Source organism: Sinocyclocheilus grahami, unplaced genomic scaffold, assembly GCF_001515645.1.
Source record: "Sinocyclocheilus grahami isolate Dianchi unplaced genomic scaffold, SAMN03320097.WGS_v1.1 scaffold1091.1, whole genome shotgun sequence".
Classification (NCBI taxonomy): Eukaryota; Metazoa; Chordata; class Actinopteri; order Cypriniformes; family Cyprinidae; genus Sinocyclocheilus; species Sinocyclocheilus grahami.
The window spans coordinates 125,463-145,654 of record NW_015506270.1 but is presented as its reverse complement, the minus strand read 5'-3'; positions in this window follow the sequence as shown (position 1 = coordinate 145,654).

Genomic DNA, 20,192 nt, shown 5'->3' with positions numbered 1-20,192 from the left:
ACTTATTTTTATATTTTCAGTATTGTATTTTAATTTAGGTTACTATTTCAATTGATTTATTTTAGTCTAAAATATATATTTTAGTCCATTTTATTTGTAATTTATTTCCAGTATTTTTAGTGCTTCGTGCATTTGTGGATCACAATGCTATTTTAGTATTATATGCTATTATATATTCTTTTAATATTTTCAATGAGCTTTTATTTGGTGTATTTTCAGTATTCATTTTAGTTTAGGTTATTTTTTAAAATATAAATTATTATTTATATTCATTTATTTTTATTTTAGTTTTTTGTCAATTTAAATTTTTCATTTATTTCCAGTAAATTTTAGTGCTTCAACTTAAAGTAAAATTATTTCATTAGTTGCAACAAGGCAACATTTCAAATTTTCTTTTAGCATAAATGTTTCATTTAGTATGTATATTTCATTCCAGCTTAATTTTGGTCAACAAAATGTTTTAATAGTTTAATGGTTTTAGTTAACTATAATAACCTTGGTAGGAAGAGCCACAGGCCTTATTGTAATTTTTCATTTTTGGTGAAATATTTTAAATATATTAATATGCAATATAATATATTACAATATTATATTTAACATTAAATATAAAATTTGATTATTTATTTATTTTAATTTTATTTAATATAAGAGTGCATGAATATAATATAAAATTTTTGCATTTTCTTAAAAAAAAAAGTGTATGCTACTTGCCCATGAAAACTCCCTGACACAGTGCTGGTATGTGGTTTTTGTTGGTTTCTGAATGGTTCCTTAGTGGCATTATAATATTCTGGTATCAACATTTGGCTCAGACCCCTCCTTAAATACCCTCTTGCCAGGTAAAAATCATCCAAAGAGTGGGATTATATGAGTTGGAGCAAGGAATTGGGTTGTTATGTGACACAGACCAGATTGAAACCGATGTGGTTTTAGCACCTGCACTACCACTGTGCCATGACTCTATTCTGTTCTTACCAGAAATATATTTTTACAGCATCCCTCCCTCGGTCCCATATTCCCCCTCGCTCTGATTAGTGGACGTGTGATTCTCCTCTCATTACTCCCCGTGTCTGCTCTCTGTCTCTGGTATACTGTGTGTTCCTGTATTTGTGGCTCTTCCTGTCTCCTACTGTCACTGCGCTGCAGTCGCCAATGCTTCCGGAGAGTCTAGGTTGGCGGCACTTGCCTCGTTAGGGGGTACATACACAAACCACTCACACACTACACACCCATTAGCTCATTGTGCTCAAAACCCATGTGGATACCTCCTTCCCAATCTCAGTGATCAGTGAGTCTCTGTGGAGAGAGAGGACTTTCCCTGGTAAACACTGATGCAGGTAAACAGCTCTTGATTCTTAAGGGCAGAGACATCAAATACAGACCTGAGTTGCTTTTCATGGCCTTCAAGACATAGTGAAGAAATCTAGATTGATTGACCCATAGTAACATTTTATTGCTCAGATGTTGCACATATGTATAAAAATAAATATTTAAAACATATTACTGAAAATATGCACATAACAATATATGTATATTTTTAATGCATTAAAATATTGAATAATTTAATGCACTAAATAAAGTTAAGATCAACTTTTAATGTCAAAACTCTTACTACTGTAATAATTATTAAATTATTATAAATTCATATAAAATTCTTATTATATTAGTATATATTTATATATACTCAGAGCACCAGAACGACCAGACACAGGAACAGTTTTTTCCCTCAGGCCATCCATCTCATGAACACTTAACAATAACTGTGGAACACACACTATTTATTCACTCATACACTTATTTATCTAACACTCATACTCAGCCTACACCTCAAATTTGCACATAATATATAGTACCTGTACATACAAAAACTGTCTAGTGTAATATACCTGCACACACAATTGTCAATTTATATATTTTTATTCCTTATTTACTTGTTCTATTTTTATTTTTATTATCTGTGTTTTTTGTTCTGTCACTGTCATTCTGTTACACTGTGGAAGCTTCTGTCACGAAAACAAATTCCTCGTATGTGTAAACATACCTGGCAATAAAGCTCATTCTGATTCTGATTCTGATTCTGATTCTATTTATATTTTAACCAAGATTAATAATAAATGCGGTAAAAAATGTTAATTGTTGGTTCATGTTAACGAAGAACACATCAGAAACATTGCTCAGAGGTTGCATAAATATATTTAGGTGGCATATAAAAATAAATATATGATATTTATAATTCATACAAGTAATAAATTGTAATTAATATAACTTTAAGAATCAGGCCATACAATTACAATATAAAAGTAATAATATTTTGAGAATTAAATAAAAATTGCAAGAATATAGTTACAAATAATTACTCAATTAAAGGCACCTTGAAATGGACAATTCTTGTTTTATGGAATACTGAATATTTTGACGTGCACATCTTTTTTTTTAGTCATGTGCCCTTCTAAACTTTAATTAAAAGAACTATTTGACAATTGTGGCTTTATTTTCACTGTAAGATTTAATTTAATTACGATTTAAATCAAATGCTGCAACTTTTTCTTTATGGCTTTAATCAGCAATGCTACGACTTTGTTATCATAATATTATGAATTTAATCCCATAGGGAAATAGATTTTTAATGATATGATTGATACACTTATGTTGAAGCCATGAGTTCGCATTATTTTTCAACTTATGTTTTAAATGATCATGTTTAATAGCGGAATCCCTGGTTAAAAACTACATTACCCATGATGCTGTAAAGAAAATTCCACCAATCTTTAAGTCGCAGTGCGCAAATGAGTGCTGAGCTCCGCCCACTCCCATGAAGCCACACAAATAACATAATCAACTGGTCACGCTCTCAAAACACAAAATATTTTTGAATATATTGACAATGGTTCATGGGATTGTAGTTCTTTCCCTCATTAAAGCTGTTAAGTATACAGTCTTGCACCTTTGTCTTTTTGTGTGCAATTTTCAAGTGGTTGGTTTGGTTCATGGCCTAACAAAGAAATTATCCCTATGGGGAAAATCAATTGGGGAAAATGCCACTGAAAAAGTGGATGGGCACTAAATGTTCTCTATTTCTACCTTTTATTTTACCGTCACATTAAACGGCTTTATTTTCACTTATTTCACTGACATATTACAGAAAACTGACTGTGTTTTTCTCTACGATAGTGCCTCTTACTGATTTTAAAAGCTTATTTTTTATGACAACAATTTGGCCAGGATTTGTGTAATAGTTCAAGCACAAGTGAGGTTTTATTGATCATTCTGTAACAAGATTGCCCTTCGGTTCTTCAGTTCCCATTTATAAACCCAAATAGGCCAGAACTACAAGTAATTTTGCTTGAATCCATTACATCATGAGATATACTGCCCAGATTATCTGCTGTGAGGTCTCTCTCCACATGAGGGTTTATTTGATTTAGACCCCAGGGCTTCCTTTTATGTTGAATTTGGCGAATTAGCGCAACATTTACATCACTGGCAGAGCTGACAGTATGTGACTAGTGAAGCATGTTAAAACTCTGAAGTATTTGTTCTGGCTTTTGTTCTGGCTCACTCAAGCAGCGCTAAAAAGACAAAATGGAGTTTCTCACTGAAATACAGATGTTCTTTTAGGAATGTGATGGGTCATATGCAGCAATATTTTTTCAGTAATCATCACTGTTTTAACTGCTGATTGTGTTTTAAGGGCCCCGGCTGGTTTTTGTCTCTCATGGCACTTAAAACTGTCATTAGCCTTTATATCTAGATATTTGGTGGCCTTTTACCTGCAGTTACGATAAATTATGCTTTAAGACTCTTTTGATCTTACTAAATGCATTAATTCCTGGTAATTATCTGCTGTGAGGTCTCTCTCCACATGAGGGTTTATTTGATTTAGACCCCAGGGCTTCCTTTTATGTTGAATTTGGCGAATTAGCGCAACATTTACATCACTGGCAGAGCTGACAGTATGTGACTAGTGAAGCATGTTAAAACTCTGAAGTATTTGTTCTGGCTTTTGTTCTGGCTCACTCAAGCAGCGCTAAAAAGACAAAATGGAGTTTCTCACTGAAATACAGATGTTCTTTTAGGAATGTGATGGGTCATATGCAGCAATATTTTTTCAGTAATCATCACTGTTTTAACTGCTGATTGTGTTTTAAGGGCCCTGGCTGGTTTTTGTCTCTCATGGCACTTAAAACTGTCATTAGCCTTTATATCTAGATATTTTCACTAATTTGGTGGCCTTTTACCTGCAGTTACGATAAATTATGCTTTAAGACTCTTTTGATCTTACTAAATGCATTAATTCCTGGTCATTTATAGATAACTTTGCATTTACCATCTTTCTCATCATGCCTCCATCTCGTTCCCCCATTTTTTGACCCCTGGTTTCCTTCGTCGTATTTACTCAGCTGCCGCATGGAGACTTTGAAGCCCACAGGCCTTCAGCGAGTCTCTTAAACAACATCAGTTGCCATTTATTCTCAGAATAAGCCCTGGTTTATTATGTTAACACCTACAAAGTGTTTTTAACCAACCCCCCTTACTCACCTCCAGCTGGATCTGTTCTGCGCACATGTGCGGATGATGTTCGTCTCGGCTGCTCTATATAGGGCGTCTTTACCAGCTCCTCCACTGAACGCTGAGGATCTTGGGTCGCACTCTTTGGTTTGCATAATGGCTGCCCCAAGGGCATCTCTGATTTTTGGGTAGTGGAAAGGTAAGCAGGGTTTCCGTCTGCAGAGCTATAGACTCCTGAAAATAAACTTTGAAATGGCTGTTAGTGCAGTAGTGCTTCAGGAAAGCCTGGATTATTTTATAGAGGAATTCTACATCCCTAAGACATGTTTTACATGCACATACTGGAGTTATTAGTGGTGCATTATGCTCTATTATATCACAAATAATATAAATAATAATAATATTTATATATAATATATAATTATTAAATTATTAAAATTGTAAAATATTTTTAGGAAAATACTTTCTATTAAGTTGACAATTTTGTTAAATAAAAAAAAAATCTAATTTATATGAAAATCATTCATTTTATTAATTTCAACGAATCTTGTGATTTACAACCAGTAATTTTGTTGTTTTGTTTCATATTTGTTTGTTTGTTTTGTTTGCTTTGTTTTATTGTTTGCCTATATTTTGTTTTGTTTAATTTTCTGCTTGCTTTGTTTTATTGCTTTTGTTTTTGCCGTTTTGTTGTTGTTGTTTGCCTTGTTTTATTGTTTGCTTTTTTTGTTGATTGCATTGTTTTATTGTTTTGTTTCTTTTTCTGTTTGCTTTGTTTTATTGTTTGCTTTTTGTTTTATTGTGAGCTTTGTTTTTTGAAGTTTTTAAAAAAAAAATTGGGTTGTTGTTTGCCTTGTTTTATTGTATGTTATTTGTTGTATGCTCTGTTTTATTATTGTTTCATTTTTTTGTTTACTTTGTTTTGCTTTTTTGTTTGCCTTGTTTTATTGTTTGCTTTTTGTTTTGTTTTATTTGCCTTGTTTTATTGTTTGTTGTTTGCTTTGTTTTTTGTTTTGTTCTTTCGTGGCCCCACAGTGTGAAAAACTGTTCTCAGTGATCAGACTTGATCAGACTTCACCCTAATAACTGCACAGCAACACCCTCGCAACCACCCAGAATGTGTTATAATGAGGGTCGTGAGTTTTGTGCAGCCAAGCAATACTCACATTTTTCTTTGTTTGGTACCATTGTGCTGATGGCAATGAAAGTGCCAAAGTTTATAGTATATAAAACTGTATCGAACAAGTGCACCCCACCCTGAGAGACTGACGCCCAACTGTTAGACTAATAAACATTTTGCCTGGCCTTCGACAAGTCAAACAGGAATCAGAACCTCCCTTTTCACCCACAACACAAATGCAAGCAAAACAATCCTCCCAATAGTTCTGCACTGTCCTAACGTACTCCACTGTACAGCTATAGATCGGTTCATTTTAAGGACAAATTTATAAACTGGGAGTAGCACCGCTTTTTTAGTGTAATATACACCATCAATAATGTTTACGCAAACCTTTATCCTGAATTTGATTACGGATTATCCATTCAATACCTCAGCAGATAAAGGCCTCTTTGTTAGCCCACTGTTATGGTAGTGGGCCGAACAGGGTTTGTATATGAAACATATGGACCTGTAATGAAATTCATCCCTTCACAGTGTCAGTTTATAACCAGGCGGGTCAAAGATTTGCATGTGACAGCCTTTGGTACATAATGTATTTCAAAACAAATCAGGCGGACATCACAGTCCAGTTTTGAGTTATCACTGATGCGCTCTGTGACAAAACACGGTGTGCTGCCTACTGCCTACATAGGAAGCACCTTCAAAGGCAACATGGAACATAAGTGACTGATTTAAAATACTCTTATTAGGAATCAGCTCCACACTCATGAAGTACACACAATTATGGAAGCTTGTTTCTGCCACTGAATAATAATAATAATAATAAAAAAGATAATTACAACTTTTTATCTCACAATTTTAACTTTTTCTCGCAAATGTGAGTTTACATCTTGCAATTCTGACTTTTTTCTCAGAATTACGTGATATAAACTAACAATTCTGACTTTTTTTGCTCAGAATTGAGATTTAAACTTTAAATTGAGAACATATCAGTCTTTTTTCCTCCTCAGAATTGGAGTTTATATCTCACAATTTCTGAGAAAAAAGTCAGAATTGCGAGATAAAAGGTTGCAATCCTTTTTTATTTTTTATTCATGGCGGAAACAATTGACTCACAATAGTTTGATGTTTAGCATGTTGCTGCGCTAAAAATATCTAAGCATAAAAATACATATACACAAATATTAAAGGGGTCATATGAAGCTTTTTTAAAGATCATTATTTTGTGTATTTGGTGTAACAGAATATGTTGACATGCTTTAATGTTCAAAAAATACATTATTTTTCAAATACTGTACATTATTGTAGGCCCAATATGCCCCGCCTCTCTCAAACGCTTCGTTTTCTACAAAGTCTCTCCTTCCGACAAGCGCAGTCTGCTCTGATTGGCCAGCTGACCCAGTGCATTGTGATTGGCCGAACACCACAAGCACTCATCGGAAATGTAACGCCCCTTACCGTAATCGCGAGCTTCATCTTTCAAAATAAATGTAAAGACAGTAAATAATGTCATTAGTTTTACCATCAGTTCAAGCCCGAAAGGGGAACAGAGTCGCATGACAGACACAGTGATGAAGCTGGTATGTGTTTGCAGTACACAAGCCACGGTTAAGACAGCTGACTCCACTGTGATGTGACCCTGTCTCTTTCTCTCTCACACACACACACACACACACGCGCACGAGCATACACCTATGAGAACCACTTTAGAAATTTGCTATGCATTAAAGACAAAATGAAATCACAATTGACCTATTTTTCTTTCTTTAAAAATAGCATTGTGTATTATGATTAGGACCTTAATGTGCATTACTTTATTGGTAGACCATCACTCTACATTATTTTGAAGAAATACTTTTTTAAGATCCAGTAGAATAAATAGTCCTAATGCTAAATCCAGATTTTCCCTCAAAGAAATATCTCATTATGGAAGTTAAATATTAACAGTTCAGATTATGTGTATTTTTAGCTTCACAGTTCCTTTGTGACGTCTTACATAACTTTTTTCTGAACAAAGTAAGGCATTTTTTTTAAATCATTGTTAGTCATATTCAGTTATATTTCATCAGAACTGGGTAGTAATTGATTACATGTCATTTGAATTATGTAATCAGATTCCAAAAATTAGGTACTTGAAATTGGAGTATAATATTATTTTAAAATGCTCATAATTGGGTTACAGTTACGGTTTTATGGATTACATGATTACATGTTATTCACAGAATTGCAGTAAATGAGACATAATTTATTGATTCTCCCTAAATCATCTTGTTTCTGTTTTAAAATTTCCTTTCTAAAAATCATACTGTGTCATTCCATTAACTTTGACTATTTGAGCTTTGATATTCACAAATGTTGTGCAAATAACTTTATTAGCTTTTTATCAACTACTCACTATTCACATTTATTCAATATTCACTCACTATCAACTCTTACTAAATGTACTGTTTATTGCATTTTATGATGCTGACATAAAACATGTAATATTTTCTTTCTCTTTGCTTTTTTATATCAACATGTTACATTTAATAGTTGAAAACAAGTTTGATTAAAAAAATTAATCTAAAAATAATTATCAGAATACATTATCTAAAATTAGTAACCTAGATTACATTACTAACCATTAGCTCTAGCCATACTGTACATTATCAAAACAGGTAAGTTTGAGAACACTTTATTTTGCAAATTATTTCTTTATTTTTTATGCTTTTGTTTCATTTTGTTTAATGTTTGTGTTGCTTTGTTTTGTTTTGTTGTTTGCTTTGATTTATTGTATAGTTTCATTTTGTTTATTGTTTGCTTTGTTTTGCTATTTGTTTTTGTTTTAATGTTTTCTTTGTTTAATTGTTTTGTTTAGTTTTTCTTTAATGTTTGTTTTTGTTTCTTTGTTTTTGTTTTCTTGTTGTACTTTACCTATTGCTAAATAATTTTTTTGTATTTTAACCATCAATCTTACACAATTTTTTTTTAGGTTTGTATAATAATTTTTTTCAAGATATATACAATATCTTCAAGACATATATTCTCCAGAACAGGCCAAAATACATATTTTGGACAGAATATCTTCAAATAGGACTCACAAATCTGATACTCCTATGGTCAAAACTGCGGCATCCCATTGTATTCCTCTGTTTGGGTTCAGAGCTCAGTGTCCCTCTCCTCTCACTCCCATTGGGTCGTCTCTGGTCTGACTGATAAGGGGGGTCAAGGAAGATTTTCCTACAAGAGAAAGCATGTTTTTCCCATGTTTACAGCTATTTGATGTCCAGAACAGAATCTCAGGTTTCTAGCTAATATCCACTGGCATCCGTCTCTCTAGAGTCCAAAGTCAAGTCATTTGACCTCTCTACTGTAGACTGACCCTGGGCAACTATCCTCAGTTACAGTATGTGGCCATTTTTGACATGCTTCAATATATGACATCCAAAAATTCCCATAAGAACTATGAGAACCACTTTAGAAATTTGCTATGCATTAAAGACAAAATGAAATCACAATTGACCTATTTTTCTTTCTTTAAAAATAGCATTGTGTATTATGATTAGGACCTTAATGTGCATTACTTTATTGGTAGACCATCACTCTACATTATTTTGAAGAAATACTTTTTTAAGATCCAGTAGAATAAATAGTCCTAATGCTAAATCCAGATTTTCCCTCAAAGAAATATCTCATTATGGAAGTTAAATATTAACAGTTCAGATTATGTGTATTTTTAGCTTCACAGTTCCTTTGTGACGTCTTACATAACTTTTTTCTGAACAAAGTAAGGCATTTTTTTTAAATCATTGTTAGTCATATTCAGTTATATTTCATCAGAACTGGGTAGTAATTGATTACATGTCATTTGAATTATGTAATCAGATTCCAAAAATTAGGTACTTGAAATTGGAGTATAATATTATTTTAAAATGCTCATAATTGGGTTACAGTTACGGTTTTATGGATTACATGATTACATGTTATTCACAGAATTACAGTAAATGAGACATAATTTATTGATTCTCCCTAAATCATCTTGTTTCTGTTTTAAAATTTCCTTTCTAAAAATCCTACTGTGTCATACCATTAACTTTGACTATTTGAGCTTTGATATTCACAAATGTTGTGCAAATAACTTTATTAGCTTTTTATCAACTACTCACTATTCACATTTATTCAATATTCACTCACTATCAACTCTAACTAAATGTACTGTTTATTGCATTTTATGATGCTGACATAAAACATGTAATATTTTCTTTCTCTTTGCTTTTTTATATCAACATGTTACATTTAATAGTTGAAAACAAGTTTGATTAAAAAAATTAATCTAAAAATAATTATCAGAATACATTATCTAAAATTAGTAACCTAGATTACATTACTAACCATTAGCTCTAGCCATACTGTACATTATCAAAACAGGTAAGTTTGAGAACACTTTATTTTGCAAATGTGATCTTATAACATAAAGAACAGTACTGTAACTATTAGGAGTGATATAGCTCAAAACAAACATCCAGGAGCTAACTTTGTGTGGTTTTGAACATGTTCGGATATAATCCAAGTATGTCAATGATGATGCCAAATATTGCTTATTATGGTGCAGATTAAGATCATGTAATTTTCATCTAAATACTATAATTATGGCAAAATTTAAGATAGCTATATATAAAATGGTATGATGGCTATCAAACTGGTGATCATGTTCTGGCATAAAATATTTCATATTTAACTGAAGCCTTGTGAGTTTTCCAGACAATCTTGTCATCTACTTAATTCATCAACATGATTTACTGTAGCTGGATATGACTGTGTATGGTCATAGAGAGGTTTGTGTCTTTGTTATGGGAGTGCCAGTGGTACCCGGTGGGCCATTGACTCTGATGTGACTGGTCAGAGTTGAAGATAAATGTCCAGAGGTCAGAGCTCTCTGTCTCTCTGCCTCAACAGTCTATGTTTATGGTCCCAGGATGATGATGAAACCATGCCAAGCGGTTCTGCGAACATAGAGACCAATGCAGTCACACAGCATCAGTCCCAAAAAACCCACTGACATTAGCCACAACTTTCTGTTACACCGCTTTTACCTTGCAAACAACAACAACAAAACCTCCTGGAAAATCCTGCTGGGTTTTGAAACTGGTTACCAACTGGCCTGGCTAGCTGGTTTAGTTTGGTTATGAGCTCATTAACTAGTCCAAGCTGACCATTAGCTCATTAGCTAGTTTAAGCTTGTCAATACCTCATATTCCAAGCTGGTCATTAGCTAGTCCAAGTTGGTCAGTAACTCAAACTGGTCAATAACACATCAGTTAGTTCAAGCTGCTCATTAACCCATTAGCTACTCAATGTTGGACATTAAATCATTCGAGCCAGTCATTATTTTATTAGCTAGTCCAGGCTGGTCATTAGCTCATTAGCTAGTCCAAGTTGGACGTTAACTCACTGGTTGGTTCAAGCCGGTCATCAACTCATTAGCTAGTCCGGGCTGGTCATTAACTCATTAGCTAATCCAACTTCATTAACTTAAGATGGTCAGTAACACTAGTTAGTTCAAGCTGGTCATTAATCCATTAGCTAGTCCATGTTGGACATTGGCTCATTGGTTGGTTCAAGCCGGTCATTAACTCATTAGCTAGTCCGGGTTGGTCATTAACTCATTAGCTAGTCCAGGTTGGTCATTATCTCATTAGTTAGTTCAAGCTGATCATTAGCTCAGTCCAGGTTGGTCATTATCTCATTAGTTAGTTCAAGCTGTTCATTAGCTCAGTCCAGGCTGGCCATTAACTCATTAGCTGTCTAAGATGGTCATTAGCTCAGTAAGTTCAGGTTGGTCATTATCTCATTATCTAGTAATCCAAGTTCATCATTAACTTAAGATGGTCAATAACACTAGTTCATGCTGGTCATTATCCCATTAGCTCCATGTTGGACATTAGTTCATTAGCTAGTTTAAGCTGGTCTAAAGCTTAGTAGCTAGTCCAAGCTGATCATTAACTCATTAACTAGTCCAAGTTGGTCATTGGCTCATTAGCTAGTCCAGGTTGGTCATTATCTCATTAGTTAGTTCAAGCTGATCATTAGCTCAGTCCAGGTTGGTCATTATCTCATTAGTTAGTTCAAGCTGATCATTTGCTCAGTCCAGGTTGGTCATTATCTCATTAGCTAGTTCAAGCTGTTCATTAGTTAATTCAAGCTGGCCATTAACTCATTAGCTGTCTAAGATGGTCATTAGCTCAGTAAGTTCAGGTTGGTCATTATCTCATTATCTAGTAATCCAAGTTCATCATTAACTTAAGCTGGTCAATAACACTAGTTCATGCTGGTCATTATCCCATTAGCTCCATGCTGGACATTAGTTCATTAGCTAGTTCAAGCTGGTCTAAAGCTTAGTAGCTAGTCCAAGCTGATCATTAACTCATTAACTAGTCCAAGTTGGTCATTGGCTCATTAACTGTCCACGCTTGTCCTCAGCTTATTAGCAAGTCCAAGCTGATCATTAACTCATTAACTGACGGGGTGTGTTTCCCAAAAGCATCGTTAGCTATGGTAGTTAGTTCCATTGAAATCTATTGGTAACGACGGAACTTGTGACCATACTTGCTTTTGGGAAACGCACCCCAGGTCATTAGCTTATTAGCTAGTGCAAGCTGGTCATTAGCTTATTAGCTACTTCAGGCTGGTCATTTGTTTATTAGCTATTCTAAACTGATCATAAGCTCATTAGCTAGTCCAAGGTGGTCATTAACCTATTAGCTTGGTCAAGCTGATAATAAGGTCATTAGCTAGTCCAAGCTGATCATTAGTTCAATAGCTAGTTCAAGTTAGCCATTACCTAGTCCAAGCTAGTCATTAGCTCATTAATTAGTCCAAGCTGGTAGAACATTGTGAGGTTTGGAACATGGTGGCTGGTCGACCAGCTAATAACCAGTACCTTTTGTGTTTTTCATTTAGGGAACCAGGGTGATCCTAACTTCTGGATTGGCCTACAAAAATATGTCAACACTGCATTGCTCTGTTTAGAACAGCTAGAATGCAGCTTACATGTTTTAAAACACATCTACAAAATTAAGATGGATGTTTCAGCAGGAAGGACTCACCATTGAATACTTTTATGTATAAATGTTTTCACGCTACCCAAAATGATCCGTGAAACTGTTCCCATTGCTGCTTCTCAATGTCCTCATGGTACCCCAGGGGCGCTGTTTGGAGAGCATTCCATCATGCCACCCAAACTGTGTTCCATGACCTTTCACCTGTGTGGTCCTTCTGAATGTCAGACCGGTCTCACAGACCTACTCTTCATTGAACCTTCTCTCAATGCTTAAAAAAGGTATCTGCTTGTAATGGATTAGTCCAAGCTGGTAGAACATTGTGAGGTTTGGAACATGGTGGCTGGTCGACCAGCTAATAACCAGTACCTTTTGTGTTTTTCATTTAGGGAACCAGGGTGATCCTAACTTCTGGATTGGCCTACAAAAATATGTCAACACTGCATTGCTCTGTTTAGAACAGCTAGAATGCAGCTTACATGTTTTAAAACACATCTACAAAATTAAGATGGATGTTTCAGCAGGAAGGACTCACCATTGAATACTTTTATGTATAAATGTTTTCACGCTACCCAAAATGATCCGTGAAACTGTTCCCATTGCTGCTTCTCAATGTCCTCATGGTACCCCAGGGGCGCTGTTTGGAGAGCATTCCATCATGCCACCCAAACTGTGTTCCATGACCTTTCACCTGTGTGGTCCTTCTGAATGTCAGTCCGGTCTCACAGACCTACCCTCTGTCTTCATTGAACCTTCTCTCAATGCTTAAAAAAGGTATCTGCTTGTAATGGAGTGATGTGCTCCCTAGACCGCACTAGAGGAACTTGGATCGGTTCATTTGCTACTGTGGTTATTGCTCCTGCAGGACCAAAAGAGGCTCCTGATGTCTCTGACATGGCCTGGGCTGATCGACCCAGTCGGCCATATTTCTCATCTGCTCTCAATGAAAGCCTCCAAAAATAACTTCCTTTAATTGCAGATAGGAAGCCATAAAGTAGAGCAGGGAGCAACAAGGCCAAGTCGTCTGTTAAATCAGGCCTAGAATTGATAATAATACTTCATATTTACTGAAGAATGTGCAAGAAATCATTGTGTTATTTAACATGTTTTTATAGCTTTTCCATGTGCTCTTACAGTTCAACAATGAAGGGATGTCACAGAAAAATCTGGCAAGCAGAAATGTGGGTAAATATGATATTTGGTACATTTGAAAAGGTTAGGTCAATGTGTGAAACCATTTATGACCGACTTTACTGTGTTGCTGAGTTTGTGAAAATATACACATTCATATTTTAATAAATGGTTTTCTGGGAAAACTGGACTTTTGGCTGACTTCAGTGTGACTTGACTACCACTTCATTCACGCTGATGTGAAATTCGTCCTTCATGTTTGTACTTTCTTGCCAAACTTAAAGACAAACTATGTACTTGTATGAACTTATAGATGAATGTTTTAAAAGACTTAGTATTTCATCTCTTGTACAATTTTTAACTCTGACCAGAGTAAGGTTTTTGCATTTTTGTTTCAAGAACTAAAGTGATCTGCCAAGAAATTGGTTGAGTTCTGAACTTGGATTTTCACTGGATAATTCAAAGACTGTTTGGCCATGCAAAGGCCAGCCAACAAAACAGATGCAGATATGAACCCATTACTTTGACAAACTACAACTAACACAATCAGAAACCTGTTGTTCTCAAGAAAGTTGCACAAGGCAGTGAAATGTTTCTGACAGCCTAGACTAACATAAACATGATGGTTGTGTAATTTAGATTAAATTATTTCAGCTCCAGCAAGTCACCAAATTAATTCTGTAATATACAACAATTAGTTTCAATCCTCAGTCGAGCACTTTCCACTGTGTCGTTCATGCAGGTTGTACAGTAAATGGTGGGCGATAAATGTAATAGAGTTTGTGAATGATTCGTTCATGAACACTGATTCTTTCAAAAAGGAATCACCATTGCCGACTCGGAGATGCGATTGTTTGCTTCGTTTGGAAGTATCGCCGGTGTTCTCAGTTCCACCCGCATTTCCGGGAAATTCATGAATATTCAAGTATTATCCGCCCACTGGAACAGAAAATCTTGGAAACCGAAAATCTCGTAACACCGGCGGACCGAAAAAGTATCTGGTGATGTTGTGTCTAAACGAAAGTTTGAACTTGTTTATTGAACTGCTGTATAAGTAGGCCTGTCTCCTGTGATATTGCTGAGTCATAAATTAAGACTGTGTGGACTCCAAAACTATAAGATATCGAAGATATTGTGAACTTTACCAAAATAGTTAATCATTTCAGTTCTTAAATCGCGTTGGGATCTGTCAAGAACATGTTAACCCAAATGTGTTGTTATATCTTGAAAAAATAAATAATATTAGCTATAAAGCTGCAATAAGAGATGGAAACTGGAGTGACAACTTTCAAAGAATGCAAAACATATGCCTGTTTATAAATATGTTGAAGTTAAGTAAAATTATTAAAAAACATTAAACATTAAAAAATTGTTTAAACTTTTAAGGATAAAGGTTCTTTATTGGCATTAATATTGCCATGAAGAACTTTTAACATCCATGGAATGTTTCCATTACATAAAAGGTTCTTCATAGTGGAAAAAGGTTCTTTAGATTAAAAAATGTTCTTTAGACTAATTAAAACTGGTTATTTAAAGTACTTCCCACTGAAAGATTCTTTGAGTAACCAGAAAATGGTGCATAAACCCTTTAGGAATCTTAAAAAATCAAGGTAAACTGAGAGCGCAGCAATCTAATAGGAGTCATGAAGCCATAACACAAACTAATCAATCTTAAATAAAAGTTGATGGACATGATGTAACCAACGAATAAATTTTAGACAAAAATGCTCAGAGCAGCTAAGAAATTATACTATGACCCCTAAATCCAGGTGTGAAAAACTTGTTGCCTCTTTCCCAAAAAGACTCATGGCTGTATTCGATCAAAAGGGTGCTTCTACTAAATACTGAGCAAAGGGTCTGAATACTTAGGACCATGTGATATTTCAGTTTTTCTTTTTTAATAAATCTGCAAAAATGTCAACAATTCTGTGTTTTTCTGTCAATATGGGGTGCTGTGTGTACATTAATGAGGAAAAAAAATTAACTTAAATGATTTTAGCAAATGGCTGCAATATAACAGAGTGAACAATTTAAGGGGGTCTGAATACTTTCCGTACCCACTGTAAATGGTGGGCGATAAATGTAATAGAGTTTGTGAATGATTCGTTCATGAACACTGATTCTTTCAAAAAGGAATCACCATTGCCGACTCGGAGATGCGATTGTTTGCTTCGTTTGGAAGTATTTTCGCCGGTGTTCTCAGTTCCACCCGCATTTCCGGGAAATTCATGAATATTCAAGTATTATCCGCCCACTGGAACAGAAAATCTTGGAAACAGAAAATCTCGTAACACCGGCGGACCGAAAAAGTATCTGGTGATGTTGTGTCTAAACGTAAGTTTGAACTTCTTGTTTATTGAACTGCTGTATAAGTAGGCCTGTCTCCTGTGATATTGCTGAGTCATAAATTAAGACTGTGTGGACTCCAAAACTATAAGATATCGAAGATATTGTGAACTTTACCAAAATAGTTAATCATTTCAGTTCTTAAATCGCGTTGGGATCTGTCAAGAACATGTTAACCCAAATTTGTTGTTATATCTTGAAAAAATAAATAATATTAGCTATAAAGCTGCAATAAGAGATGGAAACTGGAGTGACAACTTTCAAAGAATGCAAAACATATGCCTGTTTATAAATATGTTGAAGTTAAGTAAAATTATTAAAAAACATTAAACATTAAAAAATTGTTTAAACTTTTAAGGATAAAGGTTCTTTATTGGCATTAATATTGCCATGAAGAACTTTTAACATCCATGGAATGTTTCCATTACATAAAAGGTTCTTCATAGTGGAAAAAGGTTCTTTAGATTAAAAAATGTTCTTTAGACTAATTCAAACTGGTTATTTAAAGTACTTCCCACTGAAAGATTCTTTGAGTAACCAGAAAATGGTGCATAAACCCTTTAGGAATCTTAAAAAATCAAGGTAAACTGAGAGCGCAGCAATCTAATAGGAGTCATGAAGCCATAACACAAACTAATCAATCTTAAATAAAAGTTAATGGACATGATGTAACCAACGAATAAATTTTAGACAAAAATGCTCAGAGCAGCTAAGAAATTATACTATGAAGTCACTTTTACAGTCTGTAAAGCCAATTTGCAAATAGATGAACTGCTCTGACACTGATTTTCCAGTTTCTGTGTGGTTTGGACCGGTTTCAAACATTTCATAGGACCTTAATTCACTCTTCTGATAACAATTTGCAGAACCCCGAGAACCTTCCAAGAACTTCCTAAATGAAGATCTACAGGCGTATCAGATGAAATAGCCCACTACAGATAAGTCTTCATTTATTTGGCTTACGAATGCACAGTCGGAGGAAATGGACTTGTGTTTGAGGTTGAGGAAACGTGCGTGTGTTTCCCTCAGCACCACGCTGTCATGGAGCGTGTTCTCACACCGTGGAAGGCCGTGACAAATTACCGTGTGATTTGAGGCCGACGCGCTGCGGTACCTGTCCACCCAAAGAGCGAGGCCTGTGTGCTTCTCATTAGTGCTAGATTAAGCTGTTCAGATCTGTACAGAAAACATGACCGAATCTCACTGGATTACTTCAGCTCTCCAGAGACGGATAACACAAGCCGCCTGTGTCCCGCGGTGTTAGATTTATTCTCTATCTTGATTCAAACGGAGTTTGATGGCCTTGAATGAATTTACCGAGTCATTGAACCATAAGTAGCCTATAAAATGTTCTTTATCACAGCACATATGCGACATAAGTAGAACATCAATGTATTTCATTAATGAACATCTGGATGTGAGAATAGGAGGTCTGGGGCTTGATTTTGGTATGTGGCTCTATTCGTATCCTGTGGAGCTCCGCACATGACGTGCCGTCAAGAATATATTTATTATGGCCACGATTCGTTCACCATTCGTTTTAAGTAGCTACATGGCCACGATTTAGTGAAACAAGGCAATGAATTACGTCACGGTGACGACTGAACTAAAAGGAGGGAACGAATTTATAAAATGAGGGAAGGAGTTGTACATTTGTGGCCATGATAAATATATATTTTGTCCGCATGTCGCTGAGCTCTGTATGAAATTCTTCAAAAAGTGGGAATTGCTTTACCACAGTAACAAATGCACGTGTACAGCCATCCACTGTAATTACAACAGTGATATATTTATGAAAGTAATTTCCTCACTTAACTGTAGGGGGCTCAAAAATCACAAAAATATTCAAAACTACATACAGTTGCTTTATTATACTAAAACTAAACCTTACTGGGGCTTGATTTTGGCATGTGGTTGTATTTATATCCTACGGCGCCCCACATATGACATATGGACAAGAATATATTTATTGTGGCCACGAAGTAAGAATTCGTTCCCACAACTTATTCATTTGTTCCATTGTTTTACTAAACTGTGGCCACATTATTGATTTATTTAAAATGAGGTAACAACTCAATAAAACATGGCCAAGATTTACTACAATGAGGGAACGATTTTTTATTTCATGGATACGATTTAACTAAAATGAGGAAATGCATTAGCAAGTTTTGTGAAGTAATTTTTTATTTGTGGAAACGTTGTTATGGAGCCCCGCACATGACATGTGGGAAAAATATATATATAATCGGAGTTGTTTACTACAATTACTGGTCCCTTTACATGACAACGATTGTACTAAAAACAGAAATGTGTTTCCTTTGCGTTTTTGAGGATCACTTGGATCCATGAAAACAACTAAAAAATGTGTATTATGCATGCCAGGCATGTAGTTTGCAATGTCACTTTGTAACTCGTAGCTTACTAATTTCGTAGTTTACATGGAAACGATAATGGTATTGTTTTCAAAAACGTGCACTTTGAAACCCATTTTCAAAGGTGTAATTTTCATGCACCTAAAATGCTACCGTGTAAATAAATAGCCAAAGCTCATAAAGTTTTTTTTGTTGTTGAAAACAATGTCATGTAAACAACCCCTAATTAATTAAACCCCTCATTTTAGTTAAATTGTTGCCATGAATTAAGAAATCGCTACCTTGTTTTAGTAAATGATAGCCACGTTTTACTAATTCGATTTACGAATTAGTAGCTACAACGTTGCTATGAATTAATCGGTGGGAAGTCGTGGGAACAAATTCTTAATTCATGGTCACGACTGAACTAAAAGGAGGTTGCAAATTTATAAAATGGAGGAAGGAAATCTTAATTTGTGGCCACAAATATTTTTGTCTGCATGCTATGTGCAGAGCTCTGTACGAAATTCTGTGAAAAAAGTGAATTGCTTCACTGCAGCAAATTCATGTGCAAATCCACTGTAATTATGACAGTAATTTCCTCACTTAACCATTAGGGGCTCAAGAGTCACAAAAATACACAAAACTACATACATTTCCTTTAACCTACCAAAACTAAACCTACTCGGATGCTGCAGTTCAAGTAGCCTACTTATGTAGCGTATGATGTCATGTCGCTATTATTTATTATTGTCGCTGATATACATATGTGTATTATACAATCCATAATTACTTTTGAAAGCACATTTTAACCCCTTTCACATAACCAGTTCCTTCTCTTTTCAGTATGAAAGCTTAATCATATCAGAAAGCAATTTGCGTCCATGTTTTTAGTATTAGAAGTGACACTTTCTTGTATTTGTAGACCGTCTCTAGTGTGGTGGACTTGTTTCGAACTTTCACTACTGATATCAGACACTCAGGTGTTAAAAATGAGTCCAGGGGTCCCGCCAACCCTCAAGGTCAAACATATTCTGGTGTTTGCTTTTAGCAGCAGAAATGGCTAGTGATTTTTACAATACCAGCTGTATTGATTTCACGGCTCTATTATTTGAAGAACTAACTGACAATCCCTGATTGACACAAACCAACATTGGAGTTAAAGGGTTCATATGATGCGATTTCAATTTTTCCTTTCTCTTTGGAGTGTTACAAGCTCTTGGTGCATAAAGAAGATCTGTAAAGTTGCAAAGACTAAAGTCTCAAATCCAAAGAGATATTCTTTATAAAAGTTAAGATTCAACTATGCCTACCTAAAACGGCTCGTTCTAATACGCCCCCACATGTCTACATCACGATCTGGGAAGATTTGCATAACGCTGCCCAAATGTTCACGCAAAGAAAGAAGGCGTAACTTTGATTCTCGCTGTAGTATTGTTGTTGCCGCCGTCATGTCGTGAAGGGTGCTGTGTGTTTCGTTGCGATAGCAAAACTACTTTGTTTGGCTTTCCAAAAGAGGATGATATCTGCTCCGTCATGCCTGGAGCTGATCTGTGCTGGTCGCTGAGGAAATAAATCAACTTCGCGCTGTGGATCACCGGATCGGCTTTCACCGTGGACGAAGCAGAGTCCAGCCCGGGGTCGTCACATGTGGTTGCCGCAAGCCCTCCGGACGCTCCTTCGTAGAATCCGCCGGCC